We start from the raw sequence: 7,872 nt of genomic DNA on the forward strand, positions 1-7,872 counted from the left end.
AGAGTCTCACAGACTTTCCTGCCTAGACTGGCTTTGAACTGTGATCTTCAGATCTCAACTTTCTGAGTAGCTTCCTGGCATGAGCCACCTGAGCCGAGCTCTGCTTTAGCCTTATTTTTTTGCGAGGGGGGGGCTGAACTCTGGGCCTGGCCACTGTCCCTCAGCTCTTCAGCTCAAGGCTAGCACTCTACCACTTGAGCCACAGTTCCACTTCCGGCTTTTTTTATTCTGCTTATTTGGTGCTGAGGAATTGAACACAGGGCCTCATGCATGTAAGGCAAGCGCTCTACCACTGAGCCACCTTCCCAGCCCTGCTTTATCCATTTTTATGGCAGGGTTTTCTGTTTATGACCATGCTAGCATGGTTCACAATCCTTCTTTTTACCTTTTCTGAGTAGATGAAATATAAAGCACAATGCATTGGGTTCAGATATTGATTTAGATCCAATATTGTGAATGTTTCCCTGGGCTATCATCAAATCATTATCCTCTCTGTATCAGTCAAGACCCAGCAGCTAGCATTACAAGTATGAGCTCCCATGCGTGGCTCAAATTTCTGACAACTAAAACAAATGAACAAAGTTTTAATAATTTTAAATGTTCAATTTGAGGACAATGAGTGTTTTTAATTGCCTAGTTTCAAATTTCACCAAAAACCCAAATATTAACTTTTGATTTCCTAGATTAAATAAGCAAATAAACTTCAAAAAGCAATTAACTATTTAAAGAAAAAAGCTAGGGCTAGGAAGGTGGCTCAGTGGTAGAGCGCCTGCCTTGCATGCATGAGGCCCTGGGTTCAATTACTCAGCACCACATAAGCCAAAAGAAAAAAGCCAGAAGTGGCACTGTGGTTAAAGTGATAGTGTGCTAGCCTTGAGCTGAAGAGCTGAGGGACAGTGCCCAGGCCCAGAGTTCAGGCCCCACGACAGGACCCCCCCCAAAAAAAAGCTAAATAGTAATCATCCTTATCACTGTACCTTTGGACTTAACAACTTGTCAAACTTTGTTTACATCATAGTTAGTTTTTATGGGCAGTATATTCCATAAACGGATCATGCCACCCCCAATGTCGATGGCCAAACAGACTATATGCACAGGAGTGAAAGCCAGGCTGTAGGCCATCACACCAAGGGAAAGCAGGGTCCAGCAGTATTGTAGGAGGCAATGTCCCAACCTATGACCTGAAGCATTAGGGCAACTTAAACAGAGCTTTTTCCTTAGGAATGATACTTTAATTATTAAGCCACACCTCTTCTTCTGGGTTTATCACTGCTTAATTGAGACAAGTCTCATGCACTTTTTTGCCTGGGCTGGTATGAAATCATGATCCTCAAAATCTCAGCTTCCTATGCAGGGAGGATAATAGGCAGGATCCACCTATGTCTAGAGTACTTATTCCTTTAATAAAAATAAAAATGGCTACCGCATGGTTTAACAGAGAGTTTGAATCCTTTCCTGAGCCTTAGAGATTTTCTGACTAGAAGCAGAAAGGCAAACTGACATGTGGGAAACTGAATCTTCCTTAGGAAACCATTTTTCAGAAGAGTCTGTGGCTCATCAATTTGGCTTCTCACCAGCTATTCAAATAGGACTCACAAAATTTACATTCAACTTTCCACTGAAGTAGAGGATATCTATTGCATGCTCTGCAGCATCATAAATCACTTAATGGTTAGACAAAATCCCTCTTTTCAATAGGAAATGCTCAATAAATTTTGTTTATTGAATATTCATAAACCCTAGGAGATGGGAAATACCAGTATCTAATTGCATTTCTTTCTTTCTTTCCTTCTTTCTTTCCTTCTTTCTTTCTTTCTGTCTTTCTTTCTGTCTTTCTTTCTTTGTTTTGTTCTGGTACATTGTGGGACTTGAACTCAGGGCCTGTTCCTGATCCACTTTCTAGCACTCTACCACTTGAACCACAGCTTCACTTCTGATTTTGTTTTTGTTTAGTTGGTCATGGAGTTTGTTGTTGTTGTTCATGGGGCCTGAACACTGGGAATGGGTGCTGTGTCTCATCTCTTCAGGTTAGGACTAGCACTCTAACATTTGAGCCATAGTGCCACTTCTGGCTTTTTCTGCTTATGTGGTGCTGAGAATTCGAACCTAGGGCCTCATGCATGCAAGGCAAGCATGCTTGAGCCACCTTCTCATCCCACTTGTGGTTTTTGAGGGATTAATTGGAACTAAAAATTTCATAGGGCCTGTTCTGCCGGGGCTGGCTTTGAAACACAATCCTTCGCCCTCAGTTTCCTGAGTAAGATTATAGGCATGAGCTACCTGTCCCTGGCTCAATTCACATATGTACAAAAGTGAATAAAGCTCAGTGTTATAGTGCTTTCCTCTTTAACCAAAAGCCAGTAAGTAGACAAAATTGAATTTGAATTTATTTGAATCTGAGTCTATATCTTTTACTTTTTATTTTTTTGGTCCGGTCGTGGAGCCTGAACTCTGGGCCTGGGCACTGTCCCTTAGCTCTTCAGTTCAAGGCTAGCACTCTACCACTTGAGCCACAGTGCCAGTTCTGGCTTTTTCTTTTTGCTTATGTGGTGCTGAGGAATGGAACCCAGGTCCTCAGGCATGCAAGGCAAGCACTCTACCACTGATCCACCTTCCCAGTCCCTGAGTCTATACTCTTAACAACCAGGCTGTAAGTAATTTGATCTTTGCACAAGTCTTTTAGTAGATACAGAACACAGAATGGGCATTTTCAAAAATCATCATTCCTAGGAATTAAAAGACAATCAGTAATATTAAGATTCCCAACCCAGCATTTTTACAAGTCAGTGAACACTGAAGACATTGGCAACTCTTTTATTAAGTGACTAGCAAGTGGCACATGGTACCTGAAGACATTAATGGTTCATAGTATACATTCTGTGAATTAGAACTTCTTGAGTTTGCTACTGTAGCTGCAGCAGGTGCAATACCAGTGGGAAAAGGACAGCGGCATCCATGGCTCGAGCCCTATGACCTCCTGAGTGCACCATGGAACCAAGCAGGCCTTCACAAAAGGCAGGAGAGAAGGCTGGATGGTCTCTGAACTGTGCCTTCCTCCTCAGGGGGCTTCCATGGTTCTCAAGGCTCCTTTGGTGTGGCATGAGACCATCACCTCACTTCTGTTTCCTGACTGAAAGTTCGGCCCATGCCTGTGTCACCTCAGTCCTGCTTCCGGTCTGGGTGGGTAAGGACCATGTGCCTGTACCACCTCACTCCTGATTCTGGTCAGGGTGAGTGGGGGCTACATTCTTGCACCACCACACTGCTGCTTCTGGTCTGGCTAAGTAGTTGTTGTGTGTCTGTGTCACCTCACTCCTGCTTCCCCTCCTGGAGAAGAGGGAGTAAATGGAGTAAGTGGGGGCCGCATGCCTTTGTCACCTCACTCCTCCTTCTAGTTTGAGTGAGTGGGGGCCTCATGTTTGTGTTACCTTACTCCTACTTCTGGTCTGGGTGAGTGGGGCCATGTGTCCATGTCACCTCACTCCCCTTTCCACTCTGGGTGAGTAGGGGCGACTTGCCTGTACGACCTCACTCCTGCTTCTGGTCTGCGTGAGTCAGTCTTGGCTCAGAGCTACTTCATCCCTCCAGATGCTGTTTACCAGCAGGGATTGCAGCCCAAGCCAGAGGTTAGGCTTTTCTAATTCCATAGCATAGCAGGATATTAAGGGATTAGGATGGCACCTTGCTAGGTTTGAGAACTCTGTTATAAAATTGTGTGTGTGTGTGTGTGTGTGTGTGTGTGTGTGTGTTTGCGCGCGAGCGAGCACACATTTGCATGCATATGCCTGTGCGCTTGTCTTGGGGTTTGAACTCAGGGCCTGAGGTCTATCCCAGGGGTATTTGATCAAGGTAGAGCTCTACTTTTTGAGCCATAGTTCAACATACAGATGTTTTTGTGGATAAGTGGCACTAAAAGTCTCCCAGATTTTGCTGTCTGGGCTGGCTTTAAACCACTATCCTCAGGTCTCAGACTTTTCAGTAGCTAGGATGTGTAGGTGTGAACTACTGGAAACTCTCTATTTGCTCAATTGCCATCCAGAGAGAAATGTGCGTGGCAAGCAGTCTGGAGGAAAAAGAATTGAACTCTTTCAATGATCAGTGGTGAAAATACTCAGGTTCTGGCTCAGCGTTGGCGGACCAGGCCTGTAATCCTACCAATTCAGGAAGCTGAAATCTGAGAGTTGCAGTTAGAAATCAGCATGTGGAAGACTGAGTTGTTAAGACTCTGTATCTCCAATGAACTACCACAAAACCAGAAGTGGAACTGTAGCTCCAAGTTGTGGAGAATCAACCTTGAGCCTAAAAACCTCAGGGACAGCACTCAGGTTGTGAGATCAAGTCCAGTGACAACAAAAACAAAACAACACAAGAAATATACCTGGGTTCTTCAGTAAAAGTTTACCTTTTCTTTTTTGGATTTTGTAAATCATTCTTTTTTTATTGAAAATACCATACAGAGGGGTTACAATTACATGGGCAAGATAATGAGTACATTTCTTTTTCTTTTTCTTTTTTTTTTGGTGGGGGGGTCCGGTCGTGGGGCCTGAACTCTGGGCCTGGGTGCTGTCCCTCTGCACTTCAGCTCAAGGCTAGCACTCTACCACTTGAGCCACAGTGCCACTTTGGCTTTTTTTTCCTGCTTAGGTGGTGCTGAGGAATTGAACCCAGGGCCTCATGCATGCAAGGCAAGCGCTCTACCACTGAGCCACCTTCCCAGCCCATGAGTACATTTCTTATCAAGCATTGTTGCCTCCTCCTTTGTTTCCCCTTCCCATCCCTTCTCATCCCCACCCCTGCCAAAGTTGTAAAATTGGTTTTTTGACATAACAATTTGTACATCTCATTGTTGCAATGAGTCTACCTGTATCACTTTTTAAACAACTTGTTTTTTCCCTACCATCCACAAATTATAACAACATCAAATACCATGAAAACAGATGTTAGGTGAAAAGTTTATCATTATAAATATCTCTTTCTCATTGTATTTAGCTCTGTCATAGGTGCATGAATCATAAGAGAATACGAAGTTTGGCTAAAAGAATATAGGTAGCATTGGTTTGTGTGTGTGTGTGTGTGTGTGTGTGTGTGTGTGTGTGTGTGTGTGTGTGTGTGTGTGTGTGTGTGTGTGTGTGTGTGTGTGTGTTTGGCAGTCCTGAGGCTTGAACTTATGGCCTTCATCTCTTGCTTGGCATTTTTTCCATCAAGGCTGGTACTCTGCCAGTTGATCTACTGCTCTACTCTCAGATTTGTTTTTATTGTTAATTGGAGATAACAGTTTTACATACTTTTCTACCTGTGGTGGCTTATTGTAGAACGTGACTATTTGGAATGTGTAAAAAATGTGTGTACAGATAGCTCTACCATAAGGCTGACTTATGTTTCTTCAAGTGTATATATAGGTTTTCTTGGGTGGAACTTCCACACTGATTTCTGTTGTGGCTACACTGATTCACTAAGTTGCCAACATTGTGTAGAGTACCTTTCCCCAACTCCTTTCTGGTATTTGTGTTTTCTTTGATAATAGACATTCTGATTATGTAGAGATGGAACTTCAACATAGATTTGATTTGCATTTCCTTGATTACTAAAGATGTAGAATATTTTTCGGGTATTCCTTAGACATCTATATCTTTTTTGGACCTATCTAATCAATTCACTTGCCTATTTATTAATAAGATTATTTGATCTTTGGGAATTTCATATTTATTTATTTATTGTGAAAATACAATACAGAGAGGTTACAATTACATGGGCAAGGTATTGAGTACATTTTTTATCAAGCATTATTGCTTCCTCTTATGTTTCGCCTTCCCATTCCTTCTCATCTCCCACCTTTCACCCTCCACCTTCCCAATTTCCCCAGGCCAAAGTTCTAAAGTTCGTTTTTCACATAACGACTTGTGCATTTCACTGTAACAATGTGTCCACCTGTATCTCTATTTAAATGATTTGTTTTTTCCCTTCCCCTTCACAAATTATACCAACATCAAATACATTGAAAACAGGGGTCATAATTATATTAAGTGAAGTTAGCCAGGTGCAAAGAAACATAGGTCCCTTATTTGCAATAACTAGTATATATGTTTGAAAGAAGCAGAAAAGAGCAGATAAGTTGGTGTTAGGTGAAATGAACCCCAAGATAAAGATTGAAACGGTTCTTCTTTCTTGAGATTGTTTCTAACATATTCAGAAGATTTTTTTTTTTTGCTTTGCATGTCTCTCCCCCACGGGTGTTTAATTTTTTGAGTTTATACATTCTAGATATTACGATTTCTTCCATTGCACAAAAGGCGGGAGTTTAGGCTTATTTTACTTATTGTTACCAAAAGATGCTTTGTAAGTTTCAAATTAATTAATTGATGATCAAATTAAAAAGGTCCCGAAGGATTTGGCTCACAGAGCAGAATGCTCACCAACAAGTTCTGAACTGACTTCAGTGTCTACCAAAAAAGATATGCTGTAGTATTTTAAATCAATAATAGCTAATCAGCTGCATTTTTCAAAATATGTAATTTTAAATATTTCACTATTCTTTACGGCAAAACTATTGCAAATTTTAGCACAAGCTAAAAATTTTAGGTTCTATATTTTTTCCTTGGTAATCATTCAAACTAGCCAAACTGAAAAGAAAATACTATTTTGGCCGGGTGCTGGTGGCTCATGTCTGTAGTACTAGTACTCAGGAAGCTGAGATCTGAGGAATTCATTTAAAAGCCAGTCTAAGAAGGAAAGTTGGTGAGACTTACCTCCAAATGACCACCAGGAAACCAGAAGTGGTGCTGTGTCTCAAGTGGTAGTGCGCTCTCCTTGAGCTGAATAGCTCTGGGACTGCCCCCAGGGTAAAAATTCAAGCCCAACGAACAACCAAAAAGAAAAAAAAAGGAATTAAGAAAAAAACAACTTTGTATAAAGTGGAAGAATCTCCAAGTATTTATTCAAGTTTTTAATGCTTCAGGCAACTGTTTTCATTAGGTCGAAAGTGGACAATTTATATTTGTCATTGTGATAAACTTGCTACTCTGTGGTTGCTTTCCCCCTATTTATAGTTTCATTCATCTAATATTATGGAAGATGAAAAGTCCATCAAGGACAAGACACATTATTTGGTAAAACTGATCAGTGAAAATGACTATTGCATTCTAGTACTTTGGCAAAGAAACTGTGATCTTCCTTCCCTCCCCAGGATTTTAACAATGAAAAATATTATCTTGATTTTTCCAAGAAGTCAAGAAGACAACTCATATTCAAATAATTAGAAGATAATGAAAAGAAAGTTTAAGAAGTATAATACGTTTAATTTTGAACCTTCCTTACATGAAAATTCCAAGAAACCTAGTACACATTGGTAATAGATATTCTTATCAAAGAGCCCAGGTGCCTCACACCTACAGTTTCCATCTCAGGAGGATGAGATCTTGGATTGAGATTGGAGCCAGCATGGAAAAGCATTATTTGCATGGATGATGGCCCGTGCTGTTAGATCATATGTCTTTTCCTCTGATCCTCCAATGTGAAGCTTTCTCCCCAGATCACCATCCTTCTGATGTTTTGACGTTTTCATTGTGATTTCTGGTTTTCTCCCTCAGCATGAAATGTACATGGAGGCAGGCCATTTGCAGTTGTATTCACATCTGTTTCTGCAGTTGTCTACAACAATGCTTGGTCCTTAGTTCTTAGGAGTCTTGTGTGGAGATGAGCCTGCTCTGCTCATGAAATCTCAGAATTCAATCAGGAAAGCTCATAAAGCTGTGGTCTTGTGGTCAATCGTCATTTCTTCTATTTTTTTCCTTCCTGTGTATCTAAGTCCACATAAGGGTGAGATCAGTGCCTGACACCTAAGGTTTGTGATGGCAAAGATGGCCGTGACATCAT

Source organism: Dipodomys merriami, unplaced genomic scaffold (genome assembly GCF_024711535.1).
Source record: "Dipodomys merriami isolate MVZ:Mamm:240054 unplaced genomic scaffold, mDipMer1.0.p SCAF_166, whole genome shotgun sequence".
Classification (NCBI taxonomy): domain Eukaryota; kingdom Metazoa; phylum Chordata; class Mammalia; order Rodentia; family Heteromyidae; genus Dipodomys; species Dipodomys merriami.